Here is a 14028-nt window from a genome sequence, read left to right on the forward strand (position 1 = left end):
TAGCAGTGGTGAGAGTGGGCATCCCTGTCTTGTTCCAGATTTGAGTGAGAAGGCGAATTTCCTTCTTGATTTCCTCATTGACCCATTGGTATTGTAGTAGCGTGTTGTTTAGTCTCCATGTAGTAGGTTTTTTCTGTGGTTGATTTCTAGTTTCATGTAATTGTGGTCATAAAAGATACTTGAAATAATGTCTATACTCTTAAATTTGCTGAGGTTAGCTTTGTGCCCCAGGATGTGATCAATTCTTGAGAATGTTCCATGTGCACTTGAGAAGAATATATATTCTTATTTTTTTGGATGTAATGTCTTGAAAATGTTGATTAAGTGAACTTTTCTGTTGTGTCCTTTAGGATCTCTGTTGCCATATTGATTTTCTATCTAGAGGATCTGTCCATTGATGTCAGTGGGGTGTTAAAGATCTTATTATGATTACATTCTCATCAATTTCTCCTTTTATGTCTGTTAATATTTGTTGTAGGTATCTGGGTGCTCCTATATTAGGGGCATATATATTGACAATTATAATATCCTCTTCTTGAATGGATCCTTTAACCATTAAATAGTGTCCTACTTTGTCTTTCTTTATGGTCTTCATTTTAAAGTATATTTTGTCTGATATGAGTATTGCAACTCCTGTTTTCCTGTCTGGTCCATTGGCATGACACATCTTTTCCCATCCTCTCACTTTCAATCTATATGTGTCCTTTGCCATAAGGTGAGTCTCTTGCAGGCAGCAGAGTGAAGGTTTTTGCTTTTTTATCCAATCTGCCACTCTGTGTCTTTTGATTGGAGCATTCAGTCCATTGACATTTAAGGTGATTATTGATAGATATGTATTTATTGCCATTTAAAACTTTGTTTTCCAGTTGATTCTATGTTTCTCTTTTCTTCCTTTGTTTCTTTGGGTGGATGATTTCCACATTTTTAAGTTTGAATACTTTTCCTTTCAGTTTTTGTGAATGTAATGTTCAGTTTTGATTTGTGGTTGCCCTGTTTTTTAAAGTATGTTAACCCCTTCTTATATCTGTTTGCTTTAGCCTGATAATCATATAGGCTCAAACACATCCTTAAAAAAAAATGAAAAAGAATCTAATTTTTCTCACTTCCTTTGCCCACATTGTATGAATTTGATGTCTTTTTTTCTTTTTCTTTTAACATCTTCATGTTTAGACCAGCATTCTGGCTTATTTAAGTGACTGCTTTCCAATTGTGGTTTCCTCCACCCTAGTTCTTCTTCTTTTTCTTTTCTCTCTCTTTTTTTTTTTTTTTTTTTTTTTTAATTAGAGAAGCTCTTTCAGTATTTCTTTTAGAATGTGTTTATTTGGAGTTCCCGTCGTGGTACAGTGGTTAACGAATCCGACTGGGAACCATGAGGTTGAGGGTTCGGTCCCTGCCCTTGCTCAGTGGGTTAACGATTCGGCGTTGCCGTGAGCTGTGGTGTAGGTTGCAGACGCGGCTCGGATCCAGCTTTGCTATGGCTCTGGCATAGGCCAGTGGCTGTGGCTCTGACTGGACCTCTAGCCTGGGAACCTCCATATGCCGAGGGAGCAGCCCAAGAAATAGCAAAAAGACCAAAAAAAAAAAATAGAATGTGTTTATTATTGCTGTACTCTTTTAGCTTTTGTTTGTTGGGGAAATTCTTAATTTCCCCTTCTATTTTAAATGATATTCTTGCTGGATAGAGTATTCTAGGTTGCAAATGTTTTCGTTTCAGCCCTTTAACTATATCTTGCCATTCCCTCCTGGCCTGTAGTGTTTCTGTAGAGAAATCAGCTGATAGCCTTATGGGGTTCCCTTATATTTGACACTTTGCTCTTCTCTTGCTGCCTTTAGAATCCTCTCTTTAACTTTTGCCATTTTTATTATAATATGCCTTGGTGTGGGCTGTTTGTGCTTAACTTGTTTGGGGCCCTCTGTGCTTCCTGTGTCTTGATATCAGTATCCTTTAGATTTGGAAAGTTTTCAGATGTAATTTCTTCAAATATATTTTCAATTCCCTTTTCTTTTTCTTTTCCTTCTGGAATTCCTATTATGCATATTGGCCTGCTTTATATTATCCCATAGGTCTCTTATATTGCTTTCATGTTTTTTCATTTGGTTTTCTGTCTGCTGTCCTATTTGGGTGATTTCCATTATTCTATCTTCCACGTCACTAACTTCTTCCTCTGCATTATTCATTGTGGTCTTTATTGCCTTAGGTTCAGTTTGTATCTCTGCAAATGAATTTTCCTGTTTTTCTTGGCTCCTCCTTATATTTTCTAGTTCCTTTCTGAGGGAATCTTCATTACTGTTCATATCCTCTCAATTCCTTCAGTATTTTCACTATCTCTCTTTTGAACTCAAAGTCTGTCAGACTGCAGAGGTCTGTTTCATTGTTGACTGCTTTAGCTGAGTTCTTCTATTGTTTTAACTGGGAATGGTTTCTGAGTTTCTTCATCTCACTTGTGTTTTTTGTTTGTTTGTTTTTCTGTGAATTTGGGGAAGCCAAACTGTAGTCTTGCTAAGTCTATTTCTATGCAAGAATACCCCTTTGTACTTTTGGGGGGGGGGTGCTTTTTTTTTTTTTTTTTTTTTTGGTGTGGGAGTTTGAATCTTTGCTGCCTCTTTCTTTGGTGTGAGCAGTCTGTTATCCCCAGAACGCCCAGGGTGTTTTCAGGGAGAAGGGGGCAATGGGTAGGGCCAGCATTCAGTGCCTGATCGTTGGGCTCTCAACAGAAGCAGAGACCTGCAGGAAGGTGGCACAGGTTACTCTTATTTGCAGGGCCCTGGGCAGTGATAATGAGCTCTAGAAGGATCTGCAAGGTGACCAGAGAATTTGGCTATAGCTACAGCAGGGCATGTGAATTCCCAGGGGGCTGAGAGCAATAAAGGCTTGCGTTTGATTTCAATGCCCTCCTTTGAGGTGGTTGGCACCACAGGTGGTGCCTGTTCAGGAACCCTTAGCAGGCATGGGTCATGATCATCTCTAGCTTCTGTGATAACTGTAGTGGTTTGCCTCTGCCACCTGTAGACCATGTATGAGGTGATCCCTCTTACTTAGCCCACATAGGAGGTGCTACATAGGTTGTTCCTAGTTGTAGGATCCTGGGAAGTGACAGAGATCTGGCATATGGGTACTTCCCTGAACATTCAGCAGTGGCAGCAGCAGGGCTGGTGTATTTGCAAGGGTGCAGGAGCACCAATAGTTGATTCGGTCACAATGCCTTCCTCTGTGATGCCCTTGAGGTGAGTGGGGCTGCAAGTGGTGCCTATTCACCCACCCCTCTGGAGCTAGCCATAGCTGTGGTGGCTTGCCCCTGCCAACTGTAAATCATGCAAGAAGCACCTGGTCCTGCTTAGCCCCACAGGATGTGTTAAACAAGGCACTCTTATTTGCAGGTTCCTAAGAAGGGACAGTGATCAAGCATCTGGGCCCCTCCCAGAACGTTTGGGAGTGGCAGCTGCAGTGCCTGTGTGCTCCCAGGGGAGCAAGAGCAACATCAGGTGGAGTTCCATTGTAGTGACCTTTGTGATGCCTTCTGAAGTGGTTGGGGCTGCAAGTGGTTTTTCAGCTATCCCTAGCTGTGGTAGGCCACACCCACTTCCAGAGTCAGGGATAATTGTGGCTTGCTCCCGCCACCTGCAGGCTTCCCACCGCTGGAGACACCAGGTCTACAGTGGGTTAGCAAGCAACTTCTGGTCATGAGGGGCTGCGCCCAAGAGGCACAATCTAGGATGGGTAGCATGGCTTCTTGTGGGGAGAGGCAGCATGGAATGATGCGGATCGGCACACAGCTTCCTATGGGTCGGGCTGGGCCCAGCGCACTGCAAAGCAGCGCACAGCTTCTCGTGGGGTGGGGTGAGGTGGTCAGGAGGTATGTAGTGCAGCACAAGGCTTCCCCAGGTGGGGGCTGGCCCGGAGCACGTCCTGAGTGCTGCAAAGTGGTGCACGACTTCCTGTGGGACCAGCTGGGGTGGGGAGAGGTGGCCCTGAGTGACGCAGAGAGGCGCAGGGCTTTCCCTAGGTCGGAGCAGGCCTGAGCGCTACAAAGCTGTGCATGCAGCTTCTGGCAGGTTGGGCAGGGCCTGGGAGTGCTAAAACTTGGCTCCCGGCTTCGCAGGGTGGGGTGAGGCGGCCAGTAGCATCTTGGTACGGCACAGGGCTTTTCCCCAGAGCACTGCAAAGTGGCACTGGCCTCTCGCAGGTCACAGGTCGGGGAGCAGCCTGCTTCCTGCTGGTGGGGTGCTGCGCCAGGAAGGCTCAGCTCTCTGCGATGGGGGAGGGGGGGAAATTGCACGCAGGTTGGGGCACAAGGAGTTTTCTATGGTGGTGGCCCACCCCTTCTCCTCTCCCCTCCCCAACAATGGTGCCTTATATCTCCTGTGCCCCTGGACCTTCTCCTGGGTTCCCTCTGCTGTGGCTTTCTATGCCCCAGCCCTTATTGTACCACTTTCGCTGCCTGTGGCACACTGCTCCCTAGACTCTTATGTTGTCTCCACACCGCCAACCCCAGCCCACTCCCAGGGACTGACATCAGGAGTATAAATCTCAGCCCCCAGCCCCCACCTGCCACCCGGGCTTCTCAAGCTGTGGTGTCTGCACCAGTGGTTCAGATGATCTGTGCTTCTGCTGCTGCACTCTTCTTGGAATCTTGGAGATCCCTCCAACTCTGCTGCTCTTTCCAATGGTTAGGTGGCTTCTCAGGGTGTGGGCTGCCTTTCTCCTTCACAGCTCCCTCTCGGGAATGTTTGTCCTGTCCTGATTCCTTTTCTCTCCCTTTGTTTTTTCTTTTGTTCTACCCAGTTATGTCAAGAGTTTCTTGCGCTTTTTGCAGATTGAAGTTCTTCTGCCAGCATTAAGTTGATGTTCCGTGTGAGCTGTTTTACATGTAGATGTGTTTTTTTGATGTGTTTGTGGGAGAGGGTGAGCGTGTCCTCTTACTCTTCTGCCATCTTGCCACCTCCTCTCCATATTCTTATTTAAAATGGATTCATATTCTTATTTTAAAATGTTTTTGATATTCCATTCCATTTTAAATACATGCATATTCTGCAGTATTTACAATGCATTGCCAATGACACCATCCAACTATTAAGCACGTTTTAAGATTATGACAGAGTAAATAATATTTAGCTAACAGATCATAAACCTCCAGTATTTCTTACAAAGATCACCTTCAGAAAGAAACTTAAAGGCTACATAATCTGTCAATAGGTTCTATGGCCTTGTTGTGGCAACTGGTAGCCCTGGCTCTGTGGAACTCTCTCTGTGTTCTCTCAGACTGCAGTCTCTCTTGGTTTTCCTATCTGTCTACACTTCACCTTCCTTAGCAGGCACCTTCTTATACATTACCTTTGATGCTCTTCCTTTCAATACATCTCTTTCCAGAGAGCCTTCTTAATTATTTCAACACTATCTAGGGGTAAACTATTCTCAGACTTCCATCTTGATTTCTAGAACTACATATCAAACTATCCCCTTAATATCTCCACCTCATTTTGTCTTTATCAATTATTATCACCAAATATGTTAAGCTAGAAATATAGGTCTTTTGAATTTTTCTTTCATTCATCTCTTATAGTCAATGAACTACCAAGCCCTGTTGATTCTGCTTCCTAGCCCTCGATACCCTTCCTCTATCGCTTTCTCATCTTAGTTCAAGCCAGTTATCTCACACTTCCTTCAGTTCCCTACAGATGATGCATTATGGCCAAACAGACTTTCTACAGTGTAAATCAGAACCTCTCCTTTCCTTTTTAAGGTTCTTCAATGGTTCACCATTGATGAGAGACTAACATCCCAATCTTTGAGCATGGCTGTTAAAAGGCGGTCGTGATTCCCCTCCGAGGGACTCCCCACCACCCCCTTTCCCTCTCCTTGCACACATGAAGTCACCCCATGAACTGATTTTAATTCCAGGAGTAAGTCATCATCTTCTATTCCTCCATGCCTTTGCAAAAACTGTTTGGGTTTGTGGTGGTAAACTGAACTAGTCAACTCTGCTCATGCTCTCAGTCACAAAATGATCACTTTCAGAAATAAGGAACTTACTCTTTCCCAAATTAGTCCATCAACATCATTTTGAGCTGACACCAAGAGAGTTATTTCTTTGCCTTTAATTGTATTCTCTCTCTCTTTTTTTTTTTTTTTTTTTTTTTTTTTTTTGTCTTTTGTCTTTTTAGGGCTGCACCCGTGGCATAAGGAGGCTCCCAGGCTAGGAGTCCAATCGGAGCTATAGCTGCTGGCCTACACTATAGCCACAGCAATTTGGAATCCAAGCCACATCTGCAACCTACACCACAGCTAAGCCAAGGCCATATCCTTAACCCACTGAGTGAGGCCAAGGATCAATCCACGTCCTCATGGATCCATCAGCCACTACGGGATCTCCTTAATTGTGTTCTTCAGTCATACAGAACAAGTCTATTTTCTTCTTTCACTTGATGGACCTTCAAATAATTTAAAACATTTTACCCCTAATGCTTCTATTCTCTGACATAAATATCCACAAAACCCCTTACATAAGCTTATTTATGCTTAAATTTGGTGTTCAGAACTTGACTAGGTACCACAGATGAGGTCTAACCATTAGAGAGTGAAGCTCAATTCTGCTCTTCCTTTTAGGCATACCTCACAATCAACTGGCCATTATTCAGAGATAGATGGCTCAAGAGGGAGCTGAGATTCACTCTCATCCTAGAGACACTTGGGAATTTGACCACAGCTATGTTTTCCATCTCAGCACAAAGCATTTGGAATTCTGAGTTTGGGGGAAAATGTACCCCATTTTCCAAAGAAAATAAAGTGGATCTGAAATCATTGATTAAGGGATTTAAATTCCATAGAAAATATGTGAGGAGTAGAAGAGGGAAAGAGCCATAGGTGAATATATCTAGGGAAGATTATACATTTTTCATGAAGGAATAATAAATGGCTAAGATTATATTTTTTAATAGAAAGGCTTTTACCCATGACAGAAAAAGGCATAAAATCCCTACTACTTAGGGCTCCTTGAACTTGCCGTTCTATTCTGCCAAGTCCTGTGAGGGACTGTTTTTCTTTTAAGGCACTCCAGATAACCAAACACAGATGAGTGTTCCCTCTCCCAAGAATACTTGCTGCAGAACAAACAGCAAGCTCCACAATGATAAAAGAAATCCCTGACAGATTTTTAGCCCCCAGATAACAGAGAGGAATATTATTTAGGCAGTAGCCTAAAGATATACCTCACAGTTGCTGAAACTATATCCCATTACAATGTGTAAACATTCACAATTAATTATAGGATTATAAGCACAAATATCAGAGTAACACCTAAAAACAGACAGCCGGCCCAAGTACTGCAGAGCATTTAAATCTTACAGGAACTTTAAAGCACTCATATGTTGCCCATTTCTCATTTTAATTGTGAAAATAGAAGTCAAATTTTGTACATATAGCCTCGATGACATATTTGCAAAAAGTCTGTAATTATTTCCAATAACTCTCTAAAGAAATGAGAGATACTCCTGACTCTATTAAATTATTAGTAAGTAAGTAAGCAGCTCTTAAATTTAAAATACCAAGTTTAAAATGTTACTTATAATAGTACTATTTCCTGGACACCTTCCTACCTTTTTCGAATCGAGAAAAAAAATATATTAATTCATTTCTGTCCACATCTCTTTTAAAAATTAGTATAGTAAATGCTTCTTTAAGAATGTCCATACTATTAGAGATTTAAAATATTTTCTAATGTGAATTTCACTCAACGTTTCCATTTTTTCTTACTGTAGTCAAAAACTTTTACCTACTCCTTTTAATAAACATAAAATTCAAGAGTTATATTTAATTTTCCATTACATTAAATAACTTAGATTTAGTGGATATTGACATAAAACATAAAACTTGTTCGTCCCACAGTTCTCTCCAACTCACCTAATGACAACTTCCTCATTCTACTTGCTTGGGACAAATCAACCCCGATGTGCCTAATATTACCTTCCTTACCTGAAATTTGACCACTTGCCCTTGCTCACTTCCTCCAGCTATACTAACATCACTGCTATCTCTTGAATAGGATATTCCCAGGGTGGCTTCCTTGGCAGGAACTTTGTGCTTGTCCTTTCCTTTACCCAGATACCATGTCTTCATGATAACCATATGGCCTATCCCTTCATCTCCTTTAAGATTTCAGCCAAACAGCATGCTCCCTTGGCATAACACTCTCCATTCGCCATGGCACCTACTACCATCTAACATATACTATAAATTTACTCATTTATTCTAATTTTTTGTCTCCCCATTTGGTGGGTACAACTGTAAAGATGCACCAATATTCCTGTCCCCTAGGTATTAAAATAAACACTCATCTAAGTACTGCCATGAAGGGACTTTGCAGCATAATTAAAGCTGCTAATCAGCTAACCTTAAAAGAGGGTGATCACCCTGGACTGGTGGATCTGGGTGGAACTAATGTAAGCATTTGAGCTTCAAAAGTAGAAGGTGGAGGAAGGATGCAGGGAGGGGAGATCAGAGAGCTTCAAAATGTGAGAAAGACTCAGAGTACCCTGGCTGGCCTGAAGATGAAAGAGACAGGTGATGGAGAAGGCAGAAATTCTGATGGAGGTGAGAGAGGCTTCTAGCTACTGGGAAGATAGAACTGCATGCCTACAGTCCTGAGGAACTAAATCCTACCAGGATCCTGAATGGGCTAGGAAGGAGATTCTCCCTTAGAGCCTCCAGAAAAGAAACACAGCCCTGTTGTGAAAAGATGAGGCATAACCTTGATTTCATCTTTGTGAAACCCAAAGCAAAGAAACATCAGAGGTGTGCTGTGCCCGGAGGTCTGACCCTCAGGTTTAAATGGATATTGTATCAAGTCACTAAATTTTTGGCTAAGTCATTATGTTTGTTAAAGCAGCAATAGAAAAACCAGTATGCCCTATTAGAATACAGGCTGTATGAGGCCAGGGATTACCATCTCTCTCTCTCTTTTTTTGTTTGTTTTTTTCTGTGCTGTGCTCCAGAACCTAGAATAGCACCTGATAATAGTAGACAATAAATACTTGTTGAATGAAAAGATATACAGTATACACATTCTTTCCCATGAAATCTATATTTTACAAGATCTTATGGAATTTTTATCACCAAGCATTGAGTAAAAATATGCAAAATTTAAATGTAAAGGGTGAATTGACTTAAAAACTGTAGTTTGTATCTTTGCAGGTTGGCAGTGACTATCACTTCCACAGAGCAGACAGAGGCAATCAAATATTACTTCTAAAGTAGCGAATTTCACTGCATGTTGTAACATATTAGCAGGTTATAAAATCAATTTATGGGGTTGATGAAGAGAGGGAGGAAGGGAGGGAGAAAGGAAGGAAATAAAGCCCCCAAACCAGAATTTTCAGTGTGGGGCGTATGAGTGTGTCAGTTGATGAGTGGATGTTGGATCATAACGTCGATGTATTTCTTATTTAGGTACCATCGAAATAATTTGAGAACCGCAGCCCTAAAAGTCATCATGCTCTGACTTTTAGGAACTGGCCAGAGGTGAGATGAAGACAAAGAATGGGGAATGTCTCTGTTGGAAAGGGCTGATCAGAAAAGGACCACACTACTCTGTCTGTGTTCATTTTGCAAGGCAGAAGAGACCTTTCTCACCACCTTAAGGTGAAAAAAATGAACCATTTTTTCTTTTGCTTTGTTCTTCTTTGCCTGGGGCCTGGAATAACACCCTGACACTGTTTAGACCTACCAACAAGAAACAGTCACGAAGCCTTGATATAAAAATCAAACAGCATCTGGAAGGGGATGACTTGAGGTTTTAATCAGCAAAGCATCCTAAGATGCTATTTCTTTCCTCCCTTAGAGGGACAAGATTAAAAACCTAACACTTATTTATCTTCTTAGATTAGCTAGTTATTAGTGTCTCATAAATTTAGCTGGAAAGGAAGTTCTAAATGTCCTTGGCACATGGAATCAAAGAATAAATGTTGGTTAGAGCAACTTGAAATTGAATCTAGCTCAACATCCTCATTTTTTTTTTGCAGATGAGGAAGCTGAACTAGAGGCTTATGCAATCCCCATTATTATAACAATGTTACTCTTGATTTATATGTACCGGGGATTCCAATGTTTACTGTTAGTGGTCTGCATATGGATAACAAAAGAATAATGCAATTGTATACTATTCATTCCTGCATTCAAGGGCATACTCCTGGTGAGCAGGGTTCATACCATTTATCTTTGTGCTCTAGTTAGTATCTGTTGTGGTTGGGAAATTGAATAAGATAATACCAGCAATGCATTTAGGATAGAGCCCAACACACTTTAAGAACTAAGTAAATGTTCTCATATTTGATTTTGTTACTTTGATTGCAATATGAGCATTCTTATTGTAGGATATTTATGTAAAGAAAATTCTTAATATTTGTTGATTTTAATTGCATTATACAACAGAATATAAAATTTTATGCCATTAAAACTCATTTATATTTGATCAATAAAATGAGAAGTGAAAAAGGAGAAATTAAAACTGACACCACAGAAATACAAAGGATCATAAGAGACTACTACAAGCAACTATATGCCAATAAAATGGAAAACCTAGAAGAAATGTACAAATTATTATAAATATACCACCTTCAAGACTGATAAAGGAAGGAATAGAAAATATAAATAGACCAATCACAAGCACTGAAATTAAAACTGTAATTTGAAATTTTCCAAAAAACAAAAGTCCAGGTCCAGATGGCTTCACAGGTGAATTCTGTCATGCATTTAGAGAAGGGTTGGTGCCTATTCTCCTGAAACTATTTTTAAAAACTGCAGAGGAAGGAATACTTCCAAGCTTATTCTATGAGGCCACCATCACTCTGATACCAAAACCAGACAAAGACCTCACAAAAAAAGAAAGAAAATCACAGGCAATATCATTTATGAACAGAGATATAAAAATTCTCAACAAAATATTAACAAACTGATACATTAAAAGGATCTTGCTATGATCAAGTGAGATTTATCCCAAGGATCCAAGGATTTTTTAATATAAGCAAATCAATCAGCATGATACACCACATTAACAAACTTAAAAATAAAAACCCTATGATCATCTCAATAGGTGCAGAAAAATATTTTGACAAAATTCAACACCCATTTCTGATAAAAACTCTCCAGAAAGTGGGCATAAAGGGAACCTAATTTAACATAATAAAAGCCGTATATGATAAACCCACAGCTGACATTATTCTCAGCAGTGAAAACACTAAAAAGTATTTCTGCTAAGATCAAGAAAAAGACAAGAATGTCTACTTTCACCACTTTTATTCAACATAGTTTGGGAAGTTCTAGTCATTGTAATAAGAGAAGAAAAATAAATAAAAGGAATCCAAAATGGAAAAAAAGTAAAACTGTTGCTGTTTGCAGATGACATGAAAATTGATACATAATACATAGAAAATTCTAAAGATGCTGTCAGAAAATACATAGAAAATTCTAAAGATGCTGTCAGAAAACTAATAGAGCTCATCAATGAATTCACTCAAGTTGCAGGATACACAATTAATACAAAGAAATCTCTTGCATCCCTATATACTAACAATGAAAAAATCATAAAGAGATATTAAGGAAACAATCTCATTTGTCATCAAATCAAAGAAAATAAAATACCTAGGAATAAACCTACTTAAGGAGACAAAAGACCTGTACTCTGAAAACTGTAAGACACTAATGAAGGAAACTGAGGATGATACAAACAAATGGAAAGGTATACCATGTTCTTGGATTGGAAGAATCAACATTGTCAAAATGAGTATACTACCCAAGGCAATCCAGATTCAGTGCGATCCCTATTAAATTACCAATGGCATTTTTCACAGAACACAAACAAAAATTTGTTAAATTTATAGGAAAATACAAAAGACCCCAAATATACAAAGCAATCTTAAGAAAGAAAAGTGGAGCTGGAGGAATCGGAATCCCTGGTATCAGACTTACTACAATGCTACAGTCATCAAAACAGTATGGTACTTGCACAAAAACAGAAAAATAGATCAGTGGAATAGCATAGAAAGCCCAGAAACAAATCTCTACATATATGGTCAATTCATCTATGACAAAGGAGGCAAAAATATACAATGGAGAAAAGATATTCTCAGCAGTAAATGGTGCTGGGAAAACTGGCAGCTACATGCAAAAGAATGAAACTGGAACACTCTCTACCACCATACACAAAAAATAAACTCAAAATAGATTAAATACCTAAATGTAAAGCCAGATACTATAAAACTCTTAGAGGAAAACATAGGCAAAACACTAAATAAATTGCAGCACTGTCTTTTTTGATCCACCTCCTAGAGTAATGAAAATATAAACAAAAATAAGCAAACAGGACCTAATTAAACTTAAAAGCTTTTGCACAGCAAAGCAAACCATAAACAAAATGAAAAGATGACCCACATACTGGGAGAAAGCATTTGCAAATAAAGCAACCAGCAAAGGATTAATCTTCCAAATATACAAACATCTCATACAGCTTTATATCTATATATATCTATACATCTATAGATATAGATATAATTAAAAAATGGTCAGAAGTCCAAGCAGACATTTTTCCAAAGAAGACAGATGGCCAATAAAGCACATGAAAAAGATGCTCATGGTCACTAATTATTAGAGAAATGCAAATCAAAACTACAATGAGTTGAGTCCCCTTCTTGGTTCAGCAGTTAATGAACCTAACTAGGATCCATGAGAATGAAGGTTTGATCCCTGGCCTTGCACAGTGGGTTAAGGATCTGGCATTGCCCTGATCTGTGGCATAGGTCAAAGACATGGCTCAGATCCTGTGTTGCTGTGGCTGTGGCATAGGCCAGCAACTACAGCTCAGATTTGACCCCTAGTCTGGGAATTTCCGTATGCTGTGGTTGTAGCTCTGAAAAGACAAAAAACCAAAAATTTACAGTTTTTTTTATCAGCTTAAGGCACTTTTAGTAAATGGAGAGAGATGAAAGAACTCCCATTAGTTAAAAATTACTCAGAAAATGTCTTCTTAAGTACATGGAAAGTACATAGATCAATGATTCCTGATTCATAAAAATAATATTTCTAATGAAAATATAAAACCTTTCATAATATCAACTCAAGTTTACCTTTCCTTAGATAAAAACCAGACATAAGAACTGCATGACCATTGGAGTTTGGAGTCCATACCAACGGCCAAGGGCTGTAAATCCTAAAAGCAGAATGTGACTTCCTTTAGGAGATATTCCACAGAAAAAGAGAATCAAAACATTAAAAGAAATGAATCACAGTCTATTTTTTCTGAGGATTCCAACAATGTTATCAAAGATTTTTTTCCTCAAATCTTACAAGCTCTATAGCACCTTTCCCCCCTGCTATTTTGTATTATATAATTAGCATATAATTATGTGCTCTTTCACACTGGCAGGACTATTCTTTTATTAATGACTCTTTGAAGAGTTCTTTATTATTTATCTTTGAAAGTGAGTTTGAAATAAAAAGGCTTTCATGACTTTTTTTTTTCTTTTTAACTTGGTGTTCTTTAAAGTAATACAGTTGATGGGTACAGATGTTATATGGAGTCATAAGTTTCCACCTTTAAGGTGAGAAGTAGGGTTCAGGAAACAAATGTTGCATCCCCCTTTCTCTCCAGATTAAATGTTTGGGGTTATAAGAACATGTATGCAAAATATTGATGTTCTAACAAGGGCTGTCTATTCTGTGCCTTTTCCCTTGTTAGGACAAATAGAAAATGGGTTAGAATAATAAGCTTCCTGAATCTGTACAAAGACAGAAGGGGGATATAATTAGCATTTATGGAAAGCGCAATGTAAGTTCCAAATTAGTCTTAAATGAGGAATTCACCCAGCCCCTGATTGGTAGTCAGTTCTGGAAAGTACCATGCATCTCTGCTGAAGCCAAACAAGCCTCATTGCTGTTTTTGGCTGACTGCTTTTTTCCTAACATTAGGTTTACCAGAGCACTCCAGATTGGATATGGGTGATTATAAGGGAGGGGGTACATTATTGCAAATTTTAATCATT

At 39.4% G+C, this 14028-nt stretch overlaps 1 protein-coding gene and 1 long non-coding RNA gene across 14 annotated transcripts in view; one reads left to right on the top strand and one right to left on the bottom strand.

Annotated features, from left to right (window-relative positions):
• Positions 1-14028, bottom strand: part of TAFA2 (TAFA chemokine like family member 2) — a 506162-nt gene that overhangs the window by 36417 nt on the left and 455717 nt on the right. The window lies entirely within an intron of this gene.
• Positions 5481-9662, top strand: LOC146403297 (uncharacterized). Its single transcript, XR_014803467.1, has 2 exons — positions 5481-6575; positions 6681-9662. It is a non-coding gene; the product is annotated as an uncharacterized LOC146403297 (long non-coding RNA).

The sequence above is a fragment of the Sus scrofa genome, chromosome 5, assembly GCF_054392235.1.
Source record: "Sus scrofa isolate SSC_HxYL_T2T_F1_AM1 chromosome 5, Sscrofa_HxYL_maternal_Yorkshire_Landrace_v2.0, whole genome shotgun sequence".
Classification (NCBI taxonomy): domain Eukaryota; kingdom Metazoa; phylum Chordata; class Mammalia; order Artiodactyla; family Suidae; genus Sus; species Sus scrofa.